Source organism: Limulus polyphemus, unplaced genomic scaffold (genome assembly GCF_000517525.1).
Source record: "Limulus polyphemus unplaced genomic scaffold, Limulus_polyphemus-2.1.2 Scaffold2972, whole genome shotgun sequence".
Lineage (NCBI taxonomy): Eukaryota > Metazoa > Arthropoda > Merostomata > Xiphosura > Limulidae > Limulus > Limulus polyphemus.
Window position 1 is genome coordinate 39566 of NW_013668582.1, and position 11188 is coordinate 50753.

Consider the following 11188-nt stretch of genomic DNA (forward strand, 5'->3'; position numbering starts at 1 on the left):
ATATATATATATATATATATATATATATGTAAATAGTGTATATCATTTTTTCTAGTATTTCACGAAACTATTTTTTGTGTGTATTTGGTCATCTCCTGTAAGTGGTCCTTGACTATAATTTTGACTTATTTATGTTTTTATGTATGTTCAAATCTTTTCTTTAAGAAGCATTATTGAATGAACCATGCGAGAAAAAAAAAACGGGTTCTTGAAGAAATATTCCTGCATGGTCAAATGTCTGACCCTGCGATTTATTAATTGTGATGGCAAAGGCAGTGAATTTTACGGTGAAGGTCAAATGCACGAAGGTATAACTTTTGGTAGAAATGCTTATAAATTTCTTGACTAAATTTTTTTTAAATCTCTTACCTAAGGTGGAAAACATCAATAATAATGTATTGTAGCGCCATTTATTGGGTTGAAAAGATAATTATATTATTTTTTACACATAAATCACTGTGTTTATTATGTAATATGATATCATCCCTGAATAAATCTGTAATTGTATGTTTCCGAATATTAAAATAACTTGTTGCAAATATGATAATAAGTATGTGAAAAATAAATAGAATAATAAAAACATTTTAAAAAATTCATATTCAACTGGCAATTGAACTCAAGACTTTCTCATGATAATCGAGCGCTATAACCAGAAGGACACAGCTTTGTAATCGAATGTAAATAAATAATTCAAATCCCTAATGTAGAGTATGATGTTATTGGGATTTTTCCAAAACTTGTTATATCTTGCTCCAAATATAATGAGCTGATAACAAAAACAATTATAAAAAATCCCCATTCGAATGGGATTTGAACTCGAGAATCTTCTTGAGACAAACCACTGAGCCAATTTGAACGTTACCAACAGATCGTCGAGCGTTACCGACAAATGGAGCGTTACGAATATAGATGTTTATATATATAATAAATTTTGTAAAAATATAAGATAATACAATAGGCGAAAATTACAAGGATTTATTCTTTACTCTGACCAATAATGATAAACAGATCCAAAGTTATACACCATGGATACAAAATTATAAAACGCAGATCTATAATTTTAAAGTTGGACAGTAGTGTAAATAATCATCTAAAAGTACACACATAAAGGTCGTGTAAATAGCCTTCTAAAAGTATTTACTCAAAGTTCTTGTAGGTAGCAGCTGAAAACTTCTACAAGATGGTCATGTATATACATGCGGTCGTATTTGAACTACTTGAGAGTAGGTCGATCAAGCATGCTTTGTATGGTATAGAAAGTGACTAAAAGCGTCATCAGTGTTCGTAATAGACAAAGGAGTTCCGATTGTTTCTTCAACTGTACTAATGCAGGAGCTTTGCTTTGGTATAAGGAAACTGTAAAGTCAAGCCTTTCATTATAAAAGAGACAGTCGTTACTATGGTAACTCTAGCGTCATAAATGCTACATATAACAATATAATGAAGGGTAGATAAAGAATGAGTCACAACAATTTCATAATGAAAATACTTCGTCTACCTTATTAGTAAGCTTGTGTACTAGCGCGACACAAATGTACCAAACGTGCAGACGTTTTTCGCAATCGGGTCTCATCTCTTCATAATTTCGTTAAAATTAAACAATAGCACGTTTTTTGTTTTGTTTTTCTCACTAGCAACAAATACAATTTGAGAAGTTTTAAGGTGATTCATCATTTCTAAAAGGTGTCTGTGGAGCTATGGTAAGACTTTTTTTCTTTTTGATGTTGTTGTTTTTGAAATATTTTGGCTTATATATCAAATTTAATAACGTTATCTATTTAAAATAAAATTGGAAATTTCAACCTGAACGGCACCTTATGCTGAACGGCCAGGTCAGAAACTCGTAGGATTCGGACACCCATCCCTTAGTTTGAAATACTGATTAGTGGGAAAAACAGCCTGACAACAGCGCCCCCGCCAGAAGGATTCTATCCGCTCTTTGAATAAAATAACAAAATTGACAGCTACTTTTATATCACTCCCACAGATGAAAGTGCAAAGCGTGCTCAAGAGCATCATGTGTCGAACTCCAGATCCCTTACAACAGACATGCTACCCGCGTCTGGCTGCTATATAAGATAAATAGCTAGTAGAGGCTGATTTATGACCAAACATTTGAACCTAATATTCCTAAGTGATAACTAATATAATATGGCTTTACTTATTTTATTAAAATCATACACATCTCTTCTTTTATTATATTTTTTAGCAGTTCCACTCAGTTTACTGAGTTACAATGCAAAACTCCAGGGTTCGATTCCCCTCGGTGAACAGAGTGCAGATAGCCCTTTGTGTAGCTTTGCACTAAGAAAAGAAACGACGCTCCATTCAAATACGTCCTGTAATTCACTACTAATAAAATTTGGCTTATCAAGAAATAGTTTCATTGTTAATCTTATCTAAAATACTGGTATGACGTGTTAACTCTAGAATTATCCATGACTTCGAGACCCCTTTATCTCCTTAACACATTTGTTCTAAACTATTTGTGAACCAGATTTGGTTTTACATCCATGACTTTGTTGATCAAAAAGTTCCATATAACATACGAGTCACAGAAACAAATTAAATAAAGAAAAATACCATCAATTTAAACAATTTTTTTTCTGTATTATTTATGCACTAAATTGTTTGTGGGTCCATGTCTTTTTTTTAATTGCGTGCGAGTTACAGGTTCGAATCCTAACATACTCTTTCTTTCAGCCATAGGGGCATTATACCGTGACGGTCAATCACACTATTCAATTAGAGTAACCCTAATACTTGTTCCACTCACATATATATATCTTTATATTATTTTTCTTAGGGGAAACAAAAGTGGGAATTGTTCGTTAGATATCAATTTAGATCATAAGTGTATACTTGTGTATGTTGTTGTTGTTTGTTTGAATATAAACTTTTAAAACCTACGCAGTAGAATTGAAGGATATTCAATTAGATATAATGAATATTAAGCTAATGTAAAAGAAAACAACTTAAAATCTGTAATCTCAAGAGTATGGAGTTAAACTAAAAGTATGTTGGGCCTCAACTCATATGTTACAGGTGCAGTAAAAACAAAAAAAAGGCCCTAAATGTTGAGGAACATCATAGAAAGTAAAACTCACTTTCAGGAGTGAGGGTCGCGGGTCCGAATCTCCGTCTCACCAAACATGCTCGCCCTTTCAGCCGTGGGGGCGTTATAATGTGACTGTCAATCCCACTATTCGTTCGCAAAAGAGTAGCCCAAGAGTTAACGGTGGGTGATGATGACTAGCTGCCTTCCCTCTAGTCGTTCACTGTTAAATTAGGGACGGCTAGCGCAGATAGCCCTCGTGTAGCTTTACGCGAAATTCAAAACAAACAAACACTTTCAGAAGAACCTCTGTAAGTCAAGAAAATGAGAATTGTTTCATCACAGAAATTCATAATTTCATAAGCAAGCATTACATAATGAGACGGGCTGGTGGTTTGGGAGCTTGACTAGCGAGCTGCTTGTCGCGGGTTCGAATCCCATCACCGAACATGCTCATCCTTTCAGCTGTGGGAGCGTTATATCACGGTGGTCGCTTCCACCGTTCTTTGGTAAGTAGTAGCTCAAGATCAGAGTCGTTATTTTCTTCATACTACTCTTTCTCTAAAATTCACACCCCCTCCTTCCCACGACTATCTTTTCCAACATTTCTAATTACGTTCTAGTGAACTAAATTAAAACGAAACGTCGAGTATTGTGTTAGCATAATTCGTAAACGGAGTTTTTTAACATTTTAGTTGAGTGCTATTTAAAGTTGAGTGAAACTCGAATTTATTTAGATTAGGTTTCAGTATTCTTTATGTGAACTGCACAAAACAGTAAAACTGCCACAAGAAGTACAATGCAAAAACATTTCTTTTGTGTACAGTTCTTAAAGTTTTCACTTTATTTTAAAAGTGGAGACCTGAAGCAATAACATATTTTGGGAAAAACTGCAGAGTGATAGTTAGCTATAAGAGCAATCAAAGAAAATCTCTAGATTATCTTAATAAAAGAATGATCGACTGATTCCCAGAATACAATTCTTATACAGCATCTTTGACATTCATATTTTTACTACAAAGAGCAATTCTCCAAAGCAAATCGCCAAAAAGCCCTACCCAATCAGAGAATCGGAAATTTATGACTACAGTTCATTATTTTTATTAAGAAGAAATCAATTTTGTGGACTACTGCTCTTTCACTTTTCCGTGCAACATATACGTTAGTTTTTATCAGGGATTTTACTGTCCTTAAGATAAACAACATTCGCTAAGATACAGTTAATCATGAGGCCGCTTTTCTACTAAACATAACAAAGATTTAACGTTCCTCGATGGGTCAGCAGTAAGTTTATGGTCATATATTGATAACCAGTTGTGTGGCTTTTCGCTAAAACAAACAACCAAAAGTAATATACGCTAACATGTTAATAGGTTAAGAGAAAATTCCTGCTAAAAACCATACTGAATATTTTAAATCAAATATATATAATTTCGAAATTAAGCCTGGCAAGGTCTGATGGTTAGGGCGCTCGACTCGCAACCTGTGTGGCACAGGTTCAAATCTCGGTCCCACCAAACACGCTCGCTCTTTCAGCCGTGGGGGCGATATAATGTTACGATCAATCCCACTATTCATTGGTAAATGAGTAGTCCAAGAGATGACGGTGGGTAGTGATGACTAGCTGCCTTCCCTCTAGTCTTTTACTGCTAAATCAGGAACGGCTAGGTTTTGCCGGCAATTCAAAACACACCAAATCTAATTTGTTGTTTGTAGATTGGTATTATTTTGGGGGTTTCACTGGATTGTTACGTGTAAGAGACACCACAGCATGAAACTTTACTCCCCCCGAAAAGCATCTCCTCCGTTAACAGAGGCTTAAGATTTTGGATTCGAATGCGTTTGTAATATTATTGAATAAGAGATTAGATTAGAAGTCCGGTTGGCATTTTCGAAAAAGATTTTCCTTCATAATGATATGCAAAATACAGTCTACCAACTACAAAGATGTAAATCAGTAGCATTAAAATATTTTTTGAATCAAGTAAATCAGTTGAGCCCCAGCCAGGCTTTGTTCTGTCACGTGGCTTGTGAGTGTCATATCTGGTTAATCAACTAAATCAGTTGAGCACCAGTGTGGTTTTGTTCTGTCACGTGGCTTGTGAGTGTCATATCTGGTGAATCAACTAAATCAGTTGAGCACTAGCTTGGTTTCGTTCTGTCACGTGGCTTGTAGGTGTCATATCTGGAAATAGAATGGTAAAAAAAAAGTTTTATCGATTGTTAGCTCCCATTATGAGTTAGTTATAAAATAAAAAGTAATATGCTGTTAATGAGAACGTTTCGGTAATATAATTACAGTAATATTTTTCTTCGCACCAGGTGGCGTTAAGATGAAAGAAATTTATGCTATACAGTTGATAGGTCTATCGCCGAACAAATTCCCTCGAAACTTCTGGAGTCAGCGTGGATTGGACTCGAAACGCCGTTCTAGACAGTGTTCTTCAACTAGGCCTAGGTTTCCTAAATCTGGTATACTGGCTATCTATGAATTGGCGGTTGAATATGAAGCCAACTCTTCGGGAACCGAAATTTGGTTTGGTTTTCCAAACGACGGGTACTGCCAGGATATTTTCATGGAAATATCGAAACCTTCATAGAATGAAGAAACTTTTCCTTGGTTGTCCTTGTGTCTGTGGTTACATCACTAATCCTTTTTGTTCTCAGTTTCATTCTGTTTCAAGGAATGTTAACCAGAGGGCGCAATAGGAGAGAATGATGTTATTGCCGCCATTGTTGAGCTGTTGGTATCAATTGTTTCTTTTATAATTTCTAATCCTAATTCTATCTGTCAGACGATGATGTGTATTAAAAGCACTGCTGACATCGCACAAAAACAAAAGGTAATATTTGTCACTAACATAAGAGCCTCAGAGGGTTTCGGGATGTCAAGATCCGCGTCTACTCAACACCTTAGTCCTAATTGCATGATCCCTCTACCACAAGGAAAGTCAACTCCGGATCAGAGATGTAACATTGAAGAAATTGTTCAACGTGATCAATTACGACACGAGAGCCAGAAACATCTGGAAGAGACGCTGTTTTTTTTTAGACTAACAATAATTCCTTCTCATCTCAAATCATACGAAGCCTAAATTATTGTGATTGTTCGTTTACTTCACTAAGACATTAAACTTTATTACAGAATTATTCGTCTTTTATACGTACGTCTCGTGCTTTAAAGAAGTATACATATCAGAGGGAAGTCTAAGTATTTGTCCTACTTTTTTTTAGCGTATTTATTTACTGACGTATATTAATGCATTATCTTATATATGATAAAAACGTTGGTCTGGGAAGATTGGTAAGAGCAATCGAACTATATTTTGTTATTTAACACAATGTAAGTTTTAATTCAACCGTCACATTACGGCCTGGCATGGCCTGGTGGTTAGGGCATTCACAGATTCAAATCCCCGTCACCAAACATGCTCGCTTTTACAGCCGTGGGGGCATTATAGTGTGATGGTTAATCTCACTATTCGTTGATAAATTAATACCTTAAGAGTTGGCAGTGAGTGGTGCTGACTAGCTGCTAAATTAGAAACGGCTAATGCAGATAGCCCTCGAAATTGCGCGAATTTCGAAACAAAAACACCGAACCGTGATATTACGGATAAGGTTCATATCCATCACGGATAAGATACATATCCAGGAACATTTTAAACACATTTTTCTGAACTAAATATATATTCATCACAGTAGTTTGTTTGTGAGTCCGTGACTTTGCTCCATAATAACATACAATCCATACAAGATATACTAAATAAAAATACTATTCATATTGGAAATGTTGTTTGTTTGTTTGTTTGTTTTATAGTTAAACACAAAGCTACATAAAGGGCTAACTGTGCTCTGTCCACAACGGGTATCGAAACCCGGTTTCTAGCGGTATAAGTCCGCAGACATACCGCTGTGCCACTGGGGGGGGCTAGATTTGTTTGTTTGTTTTATAGTTAAACACAAAGCTACACAAAGGACTATCTGTGCTCTGCCCACCACGGGTATTGAAACCCGGTTTCTAGCGGTATAAGTCCGCAGACATACCGCTGTGCCACTGGGGGGGGGGGGGCTTATTGGAATTAATTCCACTAATTAATCCTAGGATTTCTTATTTTTCTAACAGACAAATTATATTAAACTATTCAATATTATACACAGTATAGATCCTATCAGTTGTGAATGATATAAAAACAGAGTGAAAATTTGAGAATTAAAGTCAATTTGTAAATAGTACACTTGTGTAAGAAAATGTGCTTTTTCGTTCACCTGAAAATTAATTTTTCGACTAGGAAAAGAAAGCGTTTACTAAAAATTCACTGGGATAATATAGCTACGTTATTGAGAGTCTTGTTGTTATTTAAGAAAAGCCACTTTAGGCTATCTACCGTGTCTACCGCGAGGAATCAAATCCCAGATTTTATTGTTGTAAGTTCGTAGACTTACCGCTGTTCCACCGGGGGGACTATTGATAATTTAAATCCTTAATAAATATGTGAATTTAATTGAATAAGAAATTATGCTTTATTAATCGTTACCGTAAAACAAGGTAATTAGGGACAAAATTTGTTTCATCTAATTTTGCTATTAATTTGCTATTCTTTAGATTATCGTAATGTTACCATGATATTATTAACTTCACAGATGATGCAGTTTGCTCTTAATCATATTTGTTATCTGTATTACAAGCTTACACCTGTTGACATCTTTTCGAAATCCTTGATGGTTGGTAGATGTTTTTTTGTTTTTGTTTTCATTCGTTAACGTTAAGTATCAGAGAGCATGGCCTGGTGGTTAGGGCGCTCTACTCGCAATATGAGGGTCGCGGGTCCGAATTCCCTTCACCGAAAATGCTAGCCCGTTCAGCCGTGGGGGCGTTATCATGTGACGGCCAACACCATTATTCGTTGGCAAAAGAGTACCCCAAGAATTTGTGGTGGTTGGTGGTGACTAATTGCCTTCTAAATGAGCGCAGATAGCCCTCGTGTATCTTGAGAATTGAGAATCATGGATATGGTACCATTTGGAAAAATCTGTTCTTCATCCCCTTGTTCTACGGTATTAGGCAGCGTTGAGCAATGTCTATGTAGGGTTAAGCCTGGTTCTCGTTTTTCTTTTTTCTTTCCGTCAGCTGTGACTCATAAACCACAGTGTGCCTACTTCCAGCCTGCACACCAAAACACTTCAACTTCCTAAGATGCGCCTTTCCAACCTAGAGTCCCAAATGATTCACGATAGGTTAGTTAAAACCCCAAATATATGCAATAATACAGATTATTTAATATTGCCCAATACGCATATCAATCAATAGATGGCGCAACCTGTCCTGATAATCGTTAAAAAAAAAATGTCCAGCAACTAGCAATAAAACATTTTATCTTAAAATTGTTGGGATGGAAAAAAGATCAGAAACTGGAGAGCATTTGGGATGAGAGGAAAATCTGCATTACTCATTCCTTCATTCCACCCCCTAACTTATATATGCATCCACCCTGTGAGTGTTTGAATGCAGGAATGGGTAATGCAAATTTTCCTTCCATCCCAAGTGCTCCCTAGTTTCTAATCTTTTTGCCATCCCTACATCTTCACAATCTTAGAATAAAAATCTCTATCGCTGTTTTACATTGTGGTTGCTTATGGTATGTGTAAACTGTTGCTACATGTTTTTATTGGTTTGGATGTACTCCAAATATTCGGTGTTATTATAGATGTGTGATCTTAAAGATTCAATTAATACATGGTTTTCAGTTAACTGAAAGTTTATTAAATTGTTTACTGTATTTCAAGTTTAAACTTTCCGAATATTATTTAAAATAATTAACCATAGAAAAAATATATCAGGCAAGCAAAATGCCTATTAAAAATAAATTATATTCAGATAGTTGTTGTTATAACGCACAGCTACACAATGGGCTATCTACGCTCTGTCCACCGCGTGGAATCGAAACCCGGATTTTAGCATTGTAAGTCCGCAAACTAATTCTACTCAGAAAGAAAGAAATGAAAGCAATACGATTACAAACAAGTGTATTCAGAGAGATTGCATACCCTCGCCCCGCCACTCCTTTTCGAGATTGTGTGCGTTTGTATAGGATAACATCAAATGTCACCTTCGAAAATTCAGAAAAATGCTTCTCAGATCTAGAATGATCAACGATCCAAATCACTTTTGTTATGTGATGAGAAGTTTCAACTTTAATGTGCCCATGAAATTTGGTAGAAATCACATTACGCTTTACAAAGTTATTAACCCTAAACCGCGAAAATGCCCTATCTCCCATTATAAAATATATACATATATATTCAAAGTGATCCAGAATCCGAATCCGGACCAAATTTGGGGAGGGTTGTTCCACACTGACTTCCCATCTTATGTAAAATTTTCGTTTACATCGATCAATTAATCTTTAAGATACGCGCGCGGAAACACAGATAGACACATACACACACACACGGACCCGATTGTAATATCCTCGCTCGGAGTGGGGGAGGCGAGGGTAATGAGTTTCCGAAACAACAGCTTGGTTTTTCTACATGCCTCCAACGTTCATTGTTGTCAAAACAGAAATAATTGATTCACATTTTTTTCTATTCCTTCTCTATTGTCGTTCTCGTAGAACAATTAATCACACATCAGCAACAGCAGGCAAACCCTTGATTTCAGAAATGGAACGAAAATGACAAAAAAAAAACAGGATTATCATCCTTTTGTTTCAATAGCTGTATAGACGAAATGGATAAAGTGAAACTTCTAATGTCAATTTTTATCTTTTGAGAATTTTTCTGACGGAATTCTGTTCCATAGAGACAATCAATGAAGTATGGAACTCCGGGAGGAAAAAAAAGAACAGTTATAAAATTAACGATCAATACAGAGAAAAAGGAAAAGTCTAGAAAATTCATCTCACCAGCATTTTTTTAATGAAAGGTAAACTTTTAAATCGAAGCAAAAAAATTAATATGTGTAAGACCAAACTTTTGTTGTTTTTTTTTACCAAAAGGCAATGGGTTAAAGACATAACAAATAACTTTAAAGCCCATGGGTTAAAGACATAGATCAAGCTGGTATTTTTGAACATAAATAATTTTATGTACAGAATGTTGATAATGTAATATTGTGTGATTATCTGTTGCCTTATACCTATTGTGTGTTTTCTGAATTAAAATAACATTGATTGCCTTGATAAAGATTCGCCCAATTTCGAAACCAACACTATAGAAACAATTTGCTATTTTGATTTTTGTTCTTTGAAATTTCGATATTGTTTCTTGTAGAAGATATTACTATAAATATTGTAAATTATCTGAATACAAGTTTTTTTACTAAACTACTTATATTTGAGTTTTGTATTTACAATAAATATACTAAGACTATCTATCGCCATTCCTAATTTTGAAGTAGTAACCAAAGGGAGGGTAGCCAGCCAGTCAGTAGCACCCTACCACCCCACATCCACGTCAAAGGATTGATTAACTGCCATTCTTATAACGCATAACATATGTGGGGGGTGGGATATTTTGTGGTACCTACGAAGTCGAACCTGGCTCGCCGTCTCCGAAACATAAAAGAGCTCACCAAACTAATTACAACGATAAAACCTAGTGTTCGATTCCTGCAGTGGACTGAACTGAAAAAAAACAACGCAAAGTAAATGACGCACTAAAAGAATAACTATGTAAAATTTTTGTCTTTATGATTTGCTTAAAATATCGCTAACCCCCTCACATTCTAAAGAAGACCTGGCGTGGCCAAGTGGTCAGCGCGCCAGACTAGAGAGCGAAGAATCTAAAGTTCGATACGCGATGTCACTATACACGTTCATCACTTCCAGTTATAGGCTCGTTATAAAAAAATGTTTGTAATCCCGCAATTCGGTTCAAAGAATTAGGCAATAAGAAACATTCTCCCTTTTGGATACAAAAAATACACCAAACATCTTAAAGGAGACTTCTTTTCTATTCAGATACCTACCACTTACATCTTTCAGGTCCGAAACTATCTAGTTATTTTGTTTTGTATTTTAACGGACGCGATCTCTTATTAAATCCCATTTAATCGAATCAGAGGCCCGGCATGGCCAGGTGGATAAGGCGCTCGACTTACAATCTGAGGGTCGCGGGTTCGAATCCGCA

General features: G+C 35.7%; 1 long non-coding RNA gene across 1 annotated transcript in view; it reads left to right on the top strand.

Moving 5' to 3' along the window:
• Positions 1–1518: 1518 nt before the first annotated feature.
• Positions 1519–11188, top strand: part of LOC111088000 — a 12022-nt gene continuing 2352 nt past the window's right edge. The window contains exons 1-2 of the long non-coding RNA XR_002612628.1: positions 1519–1700; positions 9832–9983. This is a non-coding gene — a long non-coding RNA (uncharacterized LOC111088000). The remainder of the gene's footprint in view (positions 1701–9831; positions 9984–11188) is intronic.